We start from the raw sequence: 18,616 nt of genomic DNA, 5'->3' as shown, positions 1-18,616 counted from the left end.
GGTATCCATCATGAATTTGGGCAGCTAAAAACCATTAACCCGAAAGCTGAACAAACCCTAGATCGATGTTTGATGGTTTTGTTCATGAAATTAATCACTCGCTCGAGATATGCTGGTTTGGAAATTGGAATCCATTGTTTGATTCTCAACAGAAACCCACTACCCAATTAATGAAAATGTTTAGAAAATAAAAATTAAAATAATCTTCTTAAAGTTTTAAAAGTAGCAAATAAATTGTAAAACTAGCTAGTAAAATAATAGAGAAGGATGGAGAGGCTAATATCAACAACTGCATTATGTATATATAATAAATAGATAGATAGATGCTTGATACATTATTACATTTAAGTTATTTTTGGTTTGAAGGAAAAAGTAGGAAAAGATAAGAAAATCTTTACAAACTTTGTATAGGTTTTCATGCTTTTCGCTTCCTTTTCTTTCGAACCAAATATAGGCTAAAGATAATTGATTATCTCAAATTAATAACACAATATGACATCTTAGGAGTTTATCATGCTCCCAATGCTTCCAACAGGCCATGCTTAAGCATTTTATTGGTAACAGATCCCTACGTACACTGATTATCTTGTAGTCACTTTAGCATTTATGACTGGTGTTGGTTTGTTATTAATAATCCCAAAGCTTGCTACACAGCAATGGCGTTCAGCTAAACCGAATTTCTTCAATTCTGCTCATTCTGCTGGGGTGAAGGTGAAGCTTTCCTTCCAAACAGTGGAATTGAGAAGGAAAATCCAATCCTATTCTCGTGATGAACATTAATTCGGGTGAGATGAAGTGTTGCTCTGTCGCGGATGTTGCATTCACTAAGGGTTTTATTAGCATCGGTGAGCCTCGCCCCATTAAATTCCAGGCAAAAACTCTCGTCATTTGAACGAATACCTGCGGACTTTTCTACCTTCCTCATCACCTTCTGTATCGTATCAGATCCTTTAACCTCCATAGGAATGATAGTATCAGGACGCCCGCTCCATTTTGCCTTCTCACAAGAATCCGCATTCCACCGCTATTTGGACCAGATGAGTTGCCTCCACCTCTTAAATTGAGAATCAAGTAAATCGTGCCCTGAATTCTGTATTCCGCTACGGTTTTCCCATCTTCGGGCAGTTCGTTTTCATATTTGAGTTTCTGCATCAAGGATGGTATCCCTAACTTGTCCTGAATCATATGTTTCATTGTTGCAATGGTGTCTGAGCTCACCACACTGATCGGAATTGTTTTGCCACCAAGCCACTGGACGTGAATCACTTGTGCTTTTTCGAGGATGAAGTGTCTTCTGGTGGCAAGTCATTCTTTAAAGCAAGTTCTGATGGTAGTTTCTTGATCCATTGTCTCAGTGGTCTGGTTTTTTTGATGAAGAATGAGGATGGGCAAAATCTGCACAATACGCTGTAGTTGTCACTATTAGTATTCCTAGACTAATGATTGAGTCTGACTCTCTTTGTATGGTTAATGGTGTAAGGGTTGTCTGATTCTGGGGTCATCCTCTGTTTGGAGAAGTCCCCTATGTTGGCTTGATAGCCTGTTACATTTGGTTATTGTTGATCCTTTAGTAGGTAGGGAGGAGCACCCTCAGTAGTTCTGTCGAGTCTAATTTGTTAATAATTGGTTCAGTTCTTGGTTTATTTTATGAAATTGATTAATAATGGCCGGACGATCAAGCGTAAAGTAATGGCCTTTAAAATGTTCTAAGAATTTTCCTTTATTATATATAACCCATTGGCCAGGTCTAGGAGTCAATGGTTCAATAGTCTGGGTCTACGTCCATGGTTTTCAAAACTTTTACTTGTTTTAGTTTAATTTGGACTGAAATCATGACTGGACACTTAATGAGACTCGTGTTAGATTAGAACGTTCACAGCCAGTGGATCGGTCTGGGGAGACCTATCCTGACAAGGTTGACACTGTGGTGCCACCAAGTCGGTTGGGGTGGCCGGTATCAACTGCCAGGGAGAGACCCTAGGCACATACAGTGTAGGATTAATAGAACCTTTGAACCGGACCAGATTTTCAGTATTGCCCTGGACCTTGGAGATTGATGGGCAAAAACTGGAAAGTTACACCCAACCCCTAGACTTGATTATGATACTGCACTAGGTGTCAGATTGGGTTGTCTTTGATGTACCAATCAGTGAAATCCTTAGCGGGGGTCAAAACCTGGGTACGTTGGGACAGTCTGAGAATTCATCTGAGTGGGTGATCATAGTGATAGGATCAGCCCCTTTGTCGGACAAAGGTAATGATCGGGGCTGCACTCTCACTGATGGAAACCAAGAGTGCCGACAGCCGATTTCAACTGTTGAGATTTGTTTTTGCAAAGTATATTTTATATGAGATATAAAAGTATATATATTATGGTTTCTAAAATGTTTGCAAAAGGTTTTAATTCCCAGGATCCATATAAGTAGAGAGTGCAACACTGTTCCTTGCAGCTGAGGGAGAGGTCCTCTCTTGTCGGGCAGTGTATGATCATTATGGGCTGAGAGGTTAAGTGTAAGACCATTGAGGATAATACCTGATGGGCTAATCTTGCATCTGTCCACAGTCCCTGGGTGTAACAAGGTGGCTTGGCCCAGGGACCACTTAGGGTAAGTGATGGGCCCATAGAGCCCATAAGATGGGATTCAGGGGGTGCACTGTCCATAACAATGTATTCGGCCAGGCCTTGTAACAAAGGCTGGGCTGAACCCATGTGGCTGATGTGTAGATCAATGTTTCGGTCCCACGCCATACAAGGAAGCCCAATTGGGCAGTAGTTTGGAAGGCTAATTGAGTACATAACCTTAAATGGGCCTTAAGCCCGTTTCGAACTGGGCTAATTTGATCAGTCAATTAAAGGGAGCGAATTCTGAGATGGATCAGCTGATAAGATTGGGCCTAGACCCTATCCACTAAGAGAGTCCAAGATCTAAATGAGATTTAGATCTGGAAACCTCCTAATTAGATTAGGAGATGGCTGATTTGATCTGCAGATAAGATAAGGGTTATCCCTTATCACTTAAAGGGACTTCTAACCCAAATATGATTTGGATTAGCAACTCCTAATGAGATTAGGAGCTGATCCTTTTAAGATTATCAAAGAAGAAAGGGGCGAACATAGTTTTGGTGATTTTGATGTTCAATTCTCTTCAGAGCTAAAAATCACAGAAAGAGAGATTTTCTCCACCCTGCGAATTCTCTCCTACCGCCTCCTTCCTGCCGTCGCCATTGCCTTTAGTTCGATCTCCAGTTCTTGGGAGAAATCAAGATTTGATCTTGATTCCAATCTTTTGGGAAAAGATTGGTTGGAGCTGTACCCACAAGCCATCCAGTTGATTCTTGCGAAAGGTTAAGTTATTTTGGAAGAACGTTGTTCATTCTGCTCCATCCTTCACTGCGCCATCTTCAGTGAGAGCAGATTTTGGATCCTTCCTTGGGCGTGAACACCTCCATTGGGAGATATTGATTCTTTGTATCAGGTATATCCTCCCTCCTACTACTTTTGGTTTAGATCTGATTTGGTTCTTGATTCAAGATTGATTCTTGAAAATATGTTTTCAAAATAGGGAATTCGATTCCCTACAAAGATGGGAGAAATTTTTTTGAAATTCTCCCTATCCATTCCGCAAGACTTGGGCGTCCATGTGATGGATATCCCATCCCTTCAGTGGTATCAGAGCCATTGTTCAAATTTTGAATCAATTTAATTCAGATCTGAACATGCGCAAATGGGCAGAAGGTGTTCTACCCGATTTGCACAGATATGGGTTTTGGGAAATTTATTCCTAAAATTACTGGGCAAATAGTCTGAAATTAATTTTATATAAATTTGATTATTGTTTAGAATAGTTCTTTATGATTTTCTTGATATATGGGTTGTTCGTACAAAGGGAGATCGAATTCTTGGTTTGCGCAGGGAACTTGCAAGATTTGCAGTTTCTTGATTTATTCATTACATTTGGTCTGTAAATAATTTTTTTTTTTTTATTTTTAGACTCAATGTATTAGGTATTCGATCTGATGTAATTATAATAGAAATTAGGTTTTCTATTTAATTTAATTTTGGATCGAAGATGGCGGCACAAGGAAGGAGATTCCGCATATGGGACATTCGCTACCTGCGATTTGCAGTTTACGAAACTGCATTCTGTGATCTAACCTCTGTTTTGCAGGATGGATTGTACGGACAACCCTAGATTAACTGATTCTTGTTTTCTTTTATCAGTTCTTTAATTTCATATTATTTTCTTGAATTAAAGATTTAATTAAAGATCAAACCCTAGACCCATTCGAACCAAGATTGGTTCAAAATGTTTGGACCGAATCTAGGGTTTATTCAAGGCTGAAAGTCAGCCCTAATTTTCCCACAAATGGACCTAAGGATTGATGTTTAATTAAATGGTTAATTCGGCCCAACCTGTAAAGCCCAGTTTTAAACTGTTAAAACTGCCAAAAGCCCACTTCAAAGGAACAAGCTATATGGGCCGAACTGGGTAACCCTGATTCAGCCCATATACCTAGATGATATTAATTGTTAATATTATGAATTAAAATGGGCTTCAAAGGGGCTATTATAGATAATTAATTGATTGGATCAATTCCTCCCTGCATGTGATGTATGGATGTGTGTGATGTGCTACGTTCATGGGCCATAAGTGCTTGGCCCATGCAGATTCGATAGTGGCTCTTGCGAACACCATGGCTGAATGCACATCATTGCCATGGTGTCCCTACTGGTCATTTGATGACCTCCCTCAATGGTGGGCCCCACACCTCCTGAAGAGGTTACATGCGGAACCCTAGCTGATTTAGGCCCACCAAAATCTAGCTTTATGTAAGTCAGTGGGAGCCACTCTGGTTTGACCTAAAATAAACTAGGGCGTAATTCTTGTTCCCTCCAGTAAATATGAGTGCATGTGATAGGGAGATTCATGTGATGAACTCTCTAAAGGTCTTCCATCATTAGCATGAGGATGGGTCCTTCAGTAATGAGGAAATGCACCAGAAAATGGGCTATCCATTTGCTGTTGGGCTTGTCTAAGTGTTTCATAAGATGATAGGGGCGTCATAGACCGATGTGGGAGGGGCTTCTCCAGAAAACGGGAACTCTCTCACGGTAACTTGGCGTTCACGAATATGATGGGTGAGCACTCACTGGACAGAAAGGTTTACCTGAAAACGGCTCTGAACCTTGTCTGGCAGAGGCCAAAGGGAAAACTCATATGATGAGTGGATGTGATCCTTCACAGAAAGGTGGTGGGGTTTTGCAGCTGAAACAGTTGGCTCCATGCACCCTATGTGGTTTCCCACATTTCCAGAGACAAGTCGCTGTTTCCGTCCCTGAGCAGGAGGGAAAACTCAGAGATGAAAAATGGGAATGGAACATAGATTAAAATCCATATCTATGACTTGAACATGAATCAAATAAGGTTGTGGGCTGATAATTGTTGTTTTATCAGAAAATGGCAAACGAACAATTTGCAAAGCTTCTTGACGACAACAAGCTTAAAGGCCCAAATTATGCCGACTGGTACCGTAACCTAATGTTGGTTTTAACATCTAAAAAATTGGACAAGGTAGTCAAGTCTCCTGCCCCGGAATGTCCGGGTGATAGGGCTTCTGAAGCCCGTAGGAGAGAATTCCAAGATTGGGAGGATAAAAACTCCCTAGCCCACTGCTATGTCGTTGCTTCTTTGGACAACTCAATACAGAGGCTGTTCGATCAGATCGAACTCGCTAAGGACATATTGGACAGTCTAAAAACAATGTATGAAGAGCAGAACCGTTCTACTCGACAGAAGGTCTTGAAAATGTTCATGACCGCTCAGATGTCCAAGGGGCAGAAAATTCACGACCATTGTCTTCGGATGATGGGTTACATTAACGAGCTGGAAGCCCTTGGATCCGGGCTAGATCTTGGAACTCAAGTAGATGCCATTCTGAACTCCTTGCCCTCTTCCTTCAATGGGTTCATATTAAACTACAATATGAACAAGCTGAATGTCAGCGTCCAAGGGCTGAGCAATATGTTGCAAAGGGCCGAGGACTTACTTAAGAACGATGAGCCTGTGGTGATGCTTGTTGAAGCTAACATAACAGGCAAGAAAAAGATGAAGGCAAAGAAGCCTCAGAAGAAGTCTACCAAGCCCAAGAAGCAAAAGAAGGACAGGACAGCAGATGCATGTCACTTCTGCAAACAAACCGGCCACTAGAAGAGGAACTGTCCTCAATACCTGGAATCCAAGAAAGGTAATTTCGAATCTTGTGTCATAGAAACCAACTTATTAGTGGCTTCTGCGTCCTGGTGTATTGACTCCGGGGCTTCAAGTCATGCGTGTAACTCACTGCAGGGGTTCAAAGTAAGCAGAAGGCTGAATGATGGAGAAGTGATGCTCTACTTGGGGACTTCTGCAAGCGTTGTAGCTATGGCAATAGGCACCGTAGAATTAAAATTTAGAGAAGGAAATATTGTACTTAAAGATTGTCTTTTTGTGAAAAATCTAAGAAGAAATTTGATTTCTGTTTCAAAACTATGTGCGGATGGATATTCTGTCTTTTTTAGTAATACGATTACTATTAAAAGAAACAATAAGTTCATCGCATATGGGGAACTGGAGAACGGTCTCTATGTTCTACAATCTTCTCTAGAAACTAACATAGCCGAAAGTACGTCGGTCGAAATCCCCAAGAAAAGAGCACATAATACAGTTAATCCCACATGCCTGTGGCATTACCGACTTGGCCATATTGGTATTGACCGAATCACATGACTGGTAAAGGATGGTCCTTTGGATTTTCTAACTGTAGAAGATCTTCCCACTTGTGAGCCTTGCCTTCAGGGTAAGATGACAAAGAGGCCATTTAACGGTAAGCCTGAAAGATGTACATGCACGTTTGACCTTATACATACTGATGTATGTGGTCCCCTGAGTGTTATGACCCGTAACCAACACGTGTATTTCATTACATTCACCAATGATTTTTCATGGTATGGTTACGTGTACCTAATGAGACACAAGTCTGAATGTTTTGAAAAATTCAAGGAGTTCAGGCAAGAGGTCGAGAAATAGTTAGGGAGAGAAATTAAAGCCCTTCGATCAAATCGAGGTGGCGAGTATCTCTCTGATGAATTCAGGGACTACTTAAAGGACAATGGGATAATATCACAGTTGGCTCCTCGTGCTACACCACAACTTAACGATGTTTCAGAGAGGAGGAATAGGACCTTATTGGATGTGGTCCGGTCACTTCTCACCCATTCAGAGTTACCCACATCCTTTTGGGGATACGCATTAGAGATTGCGATATACGTGCTGAACCGGGTTCCAACCAAATCGGTTCCTAAAACTCCTTACGAGCTTTGGACCGGAAAGAAACCAAGTGTACGACACTTGAAGATTTGGGGTTGTCCGGCTCACGTTAAAAGAACGAATTCGGACAAATTGGAATCCAAGACAAGTCGTTGCCTATTCGTAGGCTACCCAAAGGGCTCAGTGGGCTACCTATTCTATGATCCAAGTGAGCAGAAGGTGTTCTGCAGTCGGAGTGCACAATTCTTGGAAAATGACTACATCCTAGACAATCTGCGTCAGGAAATTGTTCTTGATGAGGAGAGCTCAGATGCAGTGGGAGGTGTCCCACAACTTCCAAGTAGTGACCAACCTAGAAGATCTACCTGGGTGTCCAGGCCACCGGTCCGTTTTGGTTACAATCAGGATAGTTACCAAGTCAAAACCTTGACTAGTGAAGAGGATCCCGTAACATATACGGAAGCTATGTTGGACATAGACTCCCTTAAATGGGTAGATGCCATGAGAGTAGAGATGGACTCAATGGAGACCAATGGAGTTTGGACTCTAGCGGATCCGCCCTCCGGGGTAAAAGCAATTGGTTGCAAATGGATCTACAAGAGGAAGAAGGGCCCCGATGGCAGGGTTGAGACCTACAAAGCTCGTCTGGTGGCAAAATGATACACTCTGAAAGAAGGCATCGATTATGAGGAAACCTTTTCGCCCGTGGCTATGCTTAAATCCATTAGGATCCTGCTAGCTGTAGCAGCTTACTATGACTATGAGATTTGGCAGATGGATGTCAGAACTGCGTTCCTGAATGGAGATCTTACTGAAGATATCTATATGCAGCAACCGCAAGGTTTTGTAGCTGCGGGTCAAGAACACAAGGTCTGTAAGTTGAATAGATCCATATATGGATTGAAGCAAGCTTCTAGAAGTTGGAACATCCGATTTGACTCTACGATAAAAAAGTTTGATTTTGAGAAAAACCCGGATGAACCCTGTGTTTACAGAAAGACCAGTGGTGATAAGGTTACATTTCTGGTTCTGTATGTAGATGACATTCTACACATTGAGAACGTTGTAGGAAAGTTAACTACAATAAAAGTATGGCTATCACAACAATTCCGCATGAAAGACCTTGGAGAAACCTCCTATATACTGGATCTTCGACTCTATAGAGATAGATCGAAGCGGATAATAGGATTATCCCAATCTACTTATATTTTCAAAATAGTCAAGAGATATAGCATGGAAAACTCCAAGAAAGGAAATGTTCCTTTCAGGCATGGAGTCAATATCTCCAAAAAGATGTCTCCAAAGACCTCTGAGGAGATCGAGAGCATCAAAGACGTTCCCTATGCCTCAGCCGTAGGGAGCATCATGTATGCCATGCTATGCACTCGTCCTGACATCGCCCAGGTAGTGAGTGTAGTAAGCAGATTCCAGGCCAACCCAGGGCAGGAGCATTGGACTGCTGTGAAATGTAGTAAGCAGATTCCAGGCCAATCCCCAAGTTGTTGGACTGTCTACTGTAGCCGAAGTGTGGAGTGCCCTAGAGAGATCGTTTTCTTCTCACTCATGATCTAGGGTACTACAACTAAGGCAGCAAAGATAATAATTTAGTAAATTTACATGAGATAATAATTTATTAAATTTACATAAGATAATAGTTTAGTATTTGAATTTCACCTGGATTTCTTTTTATTGAAGGATTGTATGGCGAGAATTATACTCAGAGGACACAATAGAGATGGACTTTATCAATTCCTGCGAGCCAATGATGACAGAGAAAAATTAGCTAAAGCACTTGTTGGAGAAAGAGCCTCTTTCCAGGATTGGCATCATCACTTAGGACATGCATCTTTGAAAATAGTTAAATTAGTAATTTCTAAATTTGGCTTATCTTCATTCAAAACATTTGAATGATCATTTTAGTTGTGAGGTTTGCCAATTAAGCAAAGCACATCGTTTAAATTTGTCAATTTCTTCTAGTAATGTCTTTTAATCTGTAGAGTTAATTTATTCAGACATGTGGGGACCCGCCCCAATTTTGTCTACATCTATAACTATTATGTTTTGTTTATCGATGCATATTCAAAATTTTCTTGGATTTATCCTCTTGAAAGGAAATCAGATATTTTTGATGCTTTTGTTAAATTTAAGAGACATGCTGAAAATCTATTCTCTACTAAAATTAAGATGTTTCAAAGTGATTGGGGAGGAGCGTTTCAAAAATTATCCCCCCTTCTTGGATAGTGAAGGAATTTCACACAAGGTGAGTTGCCCTCATACTCATGCTTAGAATGGAAGTGCTAAATAGAAACACCAATATATTATTGAGTCCACTCTCTGTCTCTACTAGCATCCTCCTCTCTCCTCAGATCCTTCTAGGCCGAAGCAACAAAAACAACGATGTTTCTCATTAACCCTACACTAACACTTAGTAATCTCTCTCCTTATGAAAAGTTGTTTGGTTAAAAACATGATTATTCTATATTACAAAGTTTTGATTATATTTTCTATTCTTTTATTAGGCGATATAACAAGCACAAGATGGACTATAGATCTGTTAGATGCATTTTTACTGGATATAATTCTTCTCATAAAGGGTAGAAGTGCTATAATCTAGTCACTTCACAAGAAATTATTGACAGGCATATGGTGTTTGATGAGAAATAGTTTCTGGGAATCTCTCAAGAAAAGAAACCATCTAAACCGTTGAATTCGGCACCAGTCACCATGCTACCTATTCCTTCAATCATTGATGCGCAAGAGAATTATGTCTCCTCTCATGACTCTCTGTCTCTTGAACAAGGTATAACTACAAGTTTGTCTTCAATTGATACTAATGAATCTTTTTATCATGCTAATAATAAAAAAACTCAGCCCTGATAGAGAACACAACTGATTCAAGAGATTCTGGACAACACACCTGTTGTTCTTGCTCCAGCTTTACGAACACATTCTATGACTACTCGTTCCATGAGTTCCCACCATACGCAGACCACCACAAGGTATCCCTTACCTGAAGGACTACTGGAAGATGGTAGTCAAGATGATGCAGAACTAACTTCCTTCTTCAGTTAGTTGTTTCGTTGCGGGCTAAGTTAAGCTCGGTGTAAGCCTTGCGGGAAGACTCCTCGGCTATGAGCGCCCACTTCAAATTTACCTCGGATTGATAAGTCAAGGTATGGATAGCGGAGTTCATTTGCCAAAGAGGAGAACAAGCGTCAGTACAGGAGAAGCTAAGTACAAGATCGAAGAAGATAAGTCAGAAAATGTACTACCATGCACTAGGTAGCCACTCGGGCTCTGAGCTAAGCAAATAGTAGTTCGGCCTAGATAGCAACCTCCTCCGCATACACTGTGCTTTTGCTCTTGAGGAGGACATATTTTGGAGTCAGAATGCTCTCAGTTGCATAATTGCTGCCTGAAGAAGCGGCAGCTGCAAAGCAGGCTCCGAAGACATTGCCTCCTCGAGCGTGTAGGGCAAGGAGAGCTTCCCAAATTCCTCCTCGACCAAGTCAATCACAGGAGATGGCTGCTTAGGCTCTGGAATGATAGCTGGTGGAGACTCAACTCGAGCTCTTTTTGAAACCTGCTTCTTCTTCCCTTTCCTCATACTCCCAAAAAGCTCAGTCGCGGGGATGTCCATGATAATTGCAACCAAAACAAACTGTTAGAAATAGTACCAAAATAAAACAAAGGAAACACTACAAACAGTGACCTACCAGGACTCAGACCAGCCTACACAAGCTTTTCCTCGGTCACATAGTCTCCAAACTTCAAGTCGAGCTCCGCACAAGATTGGAGCGCCTCCCTTGTCTTCAGGTCCAATTGGGCATCGGGGTCTTGGATGGCCGCCTTTCAATGGGTTAGGAAAGGCCACCCCTTGGTGTTGCAGATCACAAAATGAGGCCTTTTCTAGGTCGGGACCTTGTTTGAGAGCTCATGCAAGAGTTTGAAGCTTGGGCATGGTGACAGGTAGTAAGTTTGTCTGTGCTCGAACATAACATATGATGAGTTCTTTTTAATGGAGAGGGTAAAAGAGAAGATGTCGAGGTCGAGAGGAAGGTTGTAGTCGTGGAAAAGCAAGATGGTTCCTAATACGTTATGGATGGAGTTCGGGTGCAATTGATTTATAGTTATGTTAAACAATTTTATGATTTTGAATATCATGGGGTGAAGTGGAAGTCGAAGACCAACTATGAGGTGTTCCTCGAATATCACAATCTCATTATGATTATGCTCCCAAGGAAAATTACCTAAGGGTATATTGTACACAAGGGTACTGGGGAGTCTGTACCAGGCTACTAGGGATAGGAGCTTGTCCGATGTCATTGTCGATGGACCAAAGTTATCTGGCACCCGACCTTGACACATAGTAGAAGCCAGGTCACCAGAGGCCTCTCGCTACCCCCAAGGTGAGTCCACCTTGGGAGGACTGTGGACTGCATCTTAACTCGAAATAACCTCCTCAGTAGGACGAAGACCTATGGCTTGAGCTAAGGTACCCACCTCGGCTCCAGCGGATTCACTGCTCCCATCTAAAAGGCTTTCGAAACTAAAGCTAGGCATGGAAAGACACCAAATCAAAAAGGAGAGCTAGGGGAGACTCACCAAAGAGAGATCGAACTGAAGAAAGGAAGACGACCTTGGGAAGACATCAAAATGAAGGACTTGAGCACAACCTTAGAATGCGAACTATCAGACTTGTGGCCATGAAAATGAGTCCCTTGCCCCTTATTTATAGCCATTGTTTCTGGGAATCAACGGTCAAGATCATTACGATTCAATGGCTCCTAAGAAAACCGACTGCACGACCCCCAAGGTTGAAATCAGTTTAGGACCTGTTTTAACGTCCGTAGAATTTCTAAAACTGCTTGACGTCCATGCGTACACCAGACGTGACCTGGGTTATTCTTAGTTGAGCCAAGCAGCCGAGTTGGTCCGACCAATGATTCGCCCGTCAGACCACCTAGACCTCGTGTCAAATCTACCTATACTCGTCATGAACTCCCTGCACCAGGTTGAGACCCCTGGCTTGGGGAGTGGGGGGCAATTAATGAAGGGTGATTTGTCCTCGACCTAGCGGAGAGGGGACATGTGGACATGACCTGACCAAGAGGGGACAACTCAGCCTGGCAAGTTTAGTTTGCAATAATTATGCTCGGGTATGCAGCCACCTCGGCATAAGGCTAACCTTGGTATAAGGTTTACCTTGGCATCAAAGCACCTCGGTATCCAATCCAGTTCGGAACTAAAAGATTGAAGTACCAGTTTGGGACCAACAACTCGAATCGCCATGTAACTGATTCCCGCGTAACTAACTCTAGAGGTCTCTCCAACAGATCCCGAATCTCTCGAGATCATGATGAGCTAAAAGATCTTGATGTTTCCGAGATCACGATGAGGAATCATCCTGAATCCACTGGAGTCGAAAGTGGAATGATAAGCCTTACCAATATGCTGCTCCTTCGGAAGCGGAATGAACTTTATCTCCACACCCCGGATATCTTGGAGCTCTTTCGTGAGCTCCACGACTATGCCAGTATATAAAGGCACCAACCCCAATGGTGCAAAGGTACCTATGATTTCTCTACTCTCTAGCTCTTTAAGCACTCTAAGCTCTCAAAGCTTTTCAGCTCGCATCAATTTACTGACTTAAGCATCGAAGCGACCTCATCGGTCTAGCCACCCCGGGTTCTCTAATCATTTCTTGCAGGTTCACTTAGCTCGTCGTAGAACTAGAAACCAGATCATCCTCTAGTAGGAGTAATCAGATCGCACAACATCAGGTACATTCAATTTCTATGCAAAGCTAACATTCTATGTGTTTTACCAACATACTTCCTGGATCAACATTGAAAAAAAAAAGCGATCGAAAAGGGTGCAAAAACAAAACTTTGATCATAAAATATGCAAACAACTTAACTGATATTCTACAGATTCTAAACCAGTTTCACGTAGCCATATGTTTTTCGCTGAATCGATCAAATGGATATTTTACAAATGATTCCGATTTGTGTGGGTGAAAAAAAAATGAACAATTCTAAGGTCTGAAAAGACTCGAGCGCACGGCTGAGCAAGTATACCTACAAGCAAATTACATATAGGTTGTTAATGTTTTAGCTCTGCTTAAACAAGCTCATGTACACCAACCTAATTAACACGACTCAGCTTACATACCTGTCCTACATTGAGTTTTGACTTGCAGGTTACAATCATAACGGCAAGTAGAATTTCTAAATGGAAATGACAAACAAAAAGCTATCTTGGTAGTTTTGACCGTTAGCTGCTGATTGGTTTGAAAGTTTACTTTATCAGACCATTGAAATACTGTGATCATCAGTTGTCCAGCTTGTGATGAGCACATAGGGAAGAAGGATGGAAGAGGGTAATAATGCCGATGCTGGTGAAATCACTGTAGATGCATGCCGTTATGAAGTTAATGAAGATCCTTGTACCAATACAGAAGACAATAACGATGATCTCTGCAATGAGTTAGCTGATTCTACCGTAAGAGTTCTACAATAGATTGCTGGTAAGTCTTCATCGTCCTTTAGTTCATCCTGTTTTATTCATAGAGTCCCTAATAAATTTTACAAAAGAAGTCAAAATTATTACGTACCGGAGTTGCTAGCTATCGGCCCTTATTACCATGGAAATGAAAGGTTGAAAAACATGGAAGTGCATAAACAACGATATGTTGATGCACTTCTCAGACGAATATCAACACCCGTGAGTAGATCAAAAATATTAAAGGAATTATTTAACGTTGTAATAAGATTAGAAACAGAAGTGCACGAATCCCATATTCGACTCCATCATTATGAATGAGGGGAAAAATGATGGTTTCAGAAAAATGATTCTACTTGACGGTTTGTTCATTGTTGAGCTCTTGCTAAGGAGTGCGAAGGAGGTGGACAGATACGAGAACGATCCCATATTCGATACCAGTTGGATGTATGCAAGTTTGGTTCGCGACATGATATTACTTGAAAACCAACTTCGTCTCATCATTCTTCAGGAGTTATTCGACAAAATGAAGAAATCTGACGAAAAATTTCATCAGTCAAATCAGACAATTACAAGGCTCACTCTTCGGTTTTTTAAAACTTTAATTCCTAATGATCAGGAAATACTAAGCAAGGAACATTTAAAACTTGAAGATAGCAAGTTTTGCAATTGGATACTGATGGAGCACAATCCGGCCGATCTTAGCTGTCAACGATCTTGCCTCTGAACCGGGTGGTCAGGGACCTGAAACGGAGGGAGAAGAGAAGCTCCGGGGAGAACCCGGCGTAAGGGCTCCGAAGCTTCAGTTAGAGTTTTTCAAAGGCAAGATAGACCAGATAGCGCAAAAGTTAGCATACCTCGTTTCTGGGGGGTAGGAGCATTTTATAACCACCTCGCGCACTCACTTCCAGGCTTCTGTCAGATCGGGCATGATTACTTCTGAACTCCTACCAGTTCGGATGTCATTTCCTCTGGCCGGTCAAAACCGCCACTGTTCCTTTGTCGGAAACGTCTCTGCGGTTAGTAACGACAGTGGCAGGTGGCGGTAGCAGGAGGCCGTTTGAAGTGCGGCTGTCAGGCGTTGGATCGCAAATCAGTCAGGTGCGTCGCCAAGGATACGGACGTCCTTGGCGTCAGGTACGTTTGATCAGCCTGGTGTTTCGGGAGCGGTGTTGGAGTGAGCGAGATGTCTTGAGTTCAGTTTGGGGAGTGTTCCGAGCTGCCACGGGCCAGCTCGGGTCACAGCTTTGCGAGGCTTGGGGCCCAATATAGTTTGTGCTCTTTGCAGGGAGCTCGGGTTCTCAGTAGGGAGCTCGAGTTCTTAATAGGGAGCTCGGGCTCTTGGTAGGGAGCTCGGGCTCTTGGTGGGGAGCTCGGGCTCTTAATTGGGAGCTCGGACTCCCAATAGGGAGCTCAGACTCTTGGTAGGGAGCTCGGGCTCTTGGTAGGGCGGTCTGGAGTTCGGGCTCAGTAGCGAGCTTGGACTTTGCTTTCGGTGTTTGCTTCGGGCGCTCTACTGTCCCGAGCTACTTGTTTTTGCCACGTGTCGGGTAATTGCGAGGTCGAGCCAAATTCCCCTTCATCAATTGCCCCCCACTCCCTCCGACAAGGGTCCCGTCTTGGCGCGGAGAGTTTGTAAGGTAGCAGGAGGGTTTTGGTCCGTGCTGAGCGCGCTCGCTTTAATTTGATTTTCAAAAAAGGGCGCGCGTTTAGGAGACGTGACGGCAGTCGTTCGAGAGTTGCGCTGCAGACGCTTTTATTACGAGGAGACGTGCGCCAACACCCCGTCAGTTTCGGGAAGACGCGTGCTGACACCTGTCCTCTAACAAGACGTGCGCGATGCCTCGTCAGTTTCGGAAAGACGTGCGCTGATTGGCTTTGGAAGACGTGCGGTTTAGCGCGGCTATGGGCTGTTGGATTGGCTTCGATCTAGGCCGTCGCTTTCCGACCGCAGTGGATATAAATAGCGCGCGGGGGGGGGGCATCCGTGCTACTATTGTACCTCTTGAGCTCGCGCCTAAGTTCCAGTTCGTGTTCAGGCTCTTCAGCTCGCGTCCCAGGTTCCTTGCCTGTTCGAGCATTCGCGGTCTTCTTCAGTCTTCTTCCCGAGTGAGTGCTTTTGGAATCCCGCTCCATTCTCTAATGTCTAGTTCGGAGAGTTCAGGCTGTTCAAGCGGGTCTGATGTAGGTTCTACCAATCGATTTGCATCCCCTGGTAGTTCAAGTGAGCCCGATGTAGGTCCTGAGGAATGGGTTGAACCTACGGGCCGAGGTGCTTCGGGTAGGTCGGCGTCCACCTCCCGTCGCGGCCGGGTCATAGATCAGTTCGGTCCTTCGACTATGACGCCTGAGGAACTTCAATCCCTCATAGACTATTACGACTTGCCCGAGGAGCACGCTTACTTCATCCCTACGGGTAGCTTCCCTTGGGAACACGGTCCTGATGAGATCGTGATTTTCCGGGAACAGCTCGCTGCGGGGCTGCGACTGCCCTTTCACCCTCTTCTCGTCGAGGTTCTAAACCACTTCGGTGTGACGGTCGGCTAGCTTCACCCGAACTCCATTAGGAACTTAGTGGGGACGATCTCTTTATTTTGTGACGAGAACTTCCCTTTGGATCTGGAGATTTTTTCCTCCATTTTAATGCTGAAAAAGCAAGCGGGTCCCCTTCCTGGGCGTAGGCGGGCATACTACCTGTCCCCTCGCCCAGGCTTCAAGCTCTTACACGGACTCCCTAATAAGGTCCCGGCGTGGAAGCGGGACTATTTCGGGGTGCGAAGTGCGCTGGAGTGGCCGTTTCAGACCGGCTGGGGGATGGCCGCTCCTGACTCCGGCGTCACACTTGATAAGGAGACGGCGAAGGGCCTACGGCAATGGGCGCGGCTCGGGCTAGAGTGTCAATGGTATCTGACGGAGGCCAAGCTTATTGCTGCGGGCCTGAGTTCGGGTAGGTTCTTTCCCTAGCGATCTTGTCTTGCTCTTCTTTTACGTGTCTTACTGATGCCGAACTCCTTTTCGCAGGTACGATGGACTCTCGAGGGACCCGAGGTGGGCACTTGTTCCAGGGCATGAAGAGGAGAAAATGGGTGGCTAAGCGAGCTCGCGCCGAACCGCCCCTGGGTGTGGAGCCCGAGGTGCCGGACTATCCGGCGGAGGAGCCCGAGATGGTTCCTCCTATGCAGGAGCCGGCGGGGGCTCCTTATGCTGAAACCACACACACAGGGGCTCCCGCTTACTCCGAGTCTGCCCGTACGCGAGCTGGGCCGTCGGGCTCGAAGGCCCCGGGGGGCTTCAGGAGCGTGCTGTCGCCTGTTCATGCTCTTCAACGGAGTACGGAGGCGATGTTTCCCGAGGAAGTTGCGGCGTGGACCGAGCTCCCTCTACACCAAGTGGCCTGCCATGCCGTTACTAATGCTATGGTGGTAAGTGCTCCCTTCTTTAGAGTTCTTCGGCTTTTATTCTTCTATTCGTTCCTTTGATCCCGTTTTCCTTTGATAGGTGAACTCTTCTATTCATGGCTTAGCGAACCAGGTGGAGAGATACTCGAGGCAGGCGCGAGCTGCCGAGGAGGCTGCTTGAATTGCCGAGGAGGCTGCTCGTGCTGCCGAGGCTGCTGCTCGCCTCGCGCGGTCTAGGCAGGCGAGGTCTCAGAGAGATGCCGAGGCCATGGGAGTTGTGGTGAAGAATATGGCGGAGTTGAATCTGGACCTGCAGCACCAGGTCGAGTATCTTCAGGAGGATATCAGGGAGAGGACTCAGATCTTCTCTCAAGGCATTGATGACGTGAAGAAGAAAGCTGTCAGTGATTATATTGCTTCGCCGGATTTCGATGATCTGATGGTGGACTCCTACAGGAGGGGTTTCAAGCTAAGCCGGTGGATGATCCGGAATACATACCCCGAGCTCGATACCAACGCCATATCACTTCGGGCATTACTCAAGAGATGGCTAATGCTGCGGATGCCGAACCGGACTCCGAGGGGGAGGCAGGTCCTTCGGGTGTTGTCGAAGTGGCTTCTGATAATGATGAAGTAGCCCGTGGCTTGTAATGGCTTTTTCTTTTTTTTTTTGAATGTACACATCTATTCTGAAATGAAATGGCTTTTTGTTCAAGTGCTGGTTGTCCTGTCTTCAAGCTACATTTTTTGCCAAACTGACCATTTCGGTCCTTCAATTCGTTTTCTGACATGAAATGGCTGTCTGGTTGTCTTCGAGCTGCGTTTTTTGCTGACCTGACCATTTCGGTCCAATTTGTTTTCTACCTAGGCTTCGGGGTACTTGCTTTTGTGGTTTATAGGTAGTATCTTCTTAAGTTGACGACGTTCCATGCTCGGGGTACTTGTTTTCCTTCTAGGGTTCCGAGCTCGTATGCTCCCCCACCGAGTGCTTTCTTTACTCTGTAGGGTCCTTCCCAGTTTGGCCCAAGTTTCCCTACGCCGGGTTCGGGCACCATGACCTTACGGAGAACCAGGTCACCGACGCGGAAGTTCCTCTTCGCGCGTTATAATACCGAGCTACCTTTTGTTGGTAGGCCATAGTTTGGATATGCGCGAGGTCTCTCACTTCGTCCAGTAGGTCGAGGTTGGTGCGTAACTCGCCCTCGTTTGTCTGTTCGTCGTACGCTTGTAGTCGCAACATAGGCACTTTGATTTCCGCCGGGATCACCGCCTCGGTGCCGTAGGTGAGGTTAAAGGGGGTCTCTCCTGTGGCGGTTTTTTCCGTGGTTCGGTGAGCCCATAGAACACTTGGTAGTTCGTCTGCCCACAAACCTTTGGCTCGGTCCAGTCGCGCTTTCAGTCCGCGGA

At 44.5% G+C, this 18,616-nt stretch overlaps 2 long non-coding RNA genes across 2 annotated transcripts; one reads left to right on the top strand and one right to left on the bottom strand.

Annotated features, from left to right (window-relative positions):
- Positions 1-280: 280 nt before the first annotated feature.
- LOC148790035 (uncharacterized) lies at positions 281-13,618 on the bottom strand. Its single transcript, XR_016079567.1, has 3 exons — positions 13,482-13,618; positions 10,225-13,387; positions 281-1,407 (listed from the first exon to the last, which is right to left on the bottom strand). It is a non-coding gene; the product is annotated as an uncharacterized LOC148790035 (long non-coding RNA).
- A 3,476-nt stretch (positions 13,619-17,094) lies between these two features.
- On the top strand, positions 17,095-17,993 carry LOC148790034 (uncharacterized). Its single transcript, XR_016079566.1, has 2 exons — positions 17,095-17,233; positions 17,310-17,993. It is a non-coding gene; the product is annotated as an uncharacterized LOC148790034 (long non-coding RNA).
- The last annotated feature ends 623 nt before the right edge of the window (positions 17,994-18,616 follow it).

The sequence above is a fragment of the Nelumbo nucifera genome, chromosome 8 (assembly GCF_055504915.1).
Source record: "Nelumbo nucifera cultivar China Antique chromosome 8, China Antique-T2T, whole genome shotgun sequence".
Lineage (NCBI taxonomy): Eukaryota > Viridiplantae > Streptophyta > Magnoliopsida > Proteales > Nelumbonaceae > Nelumbo > Nelumbo nucifera.
This window is presented reverse-complemented; position numbering and strand designations above follow the sequence as displayed.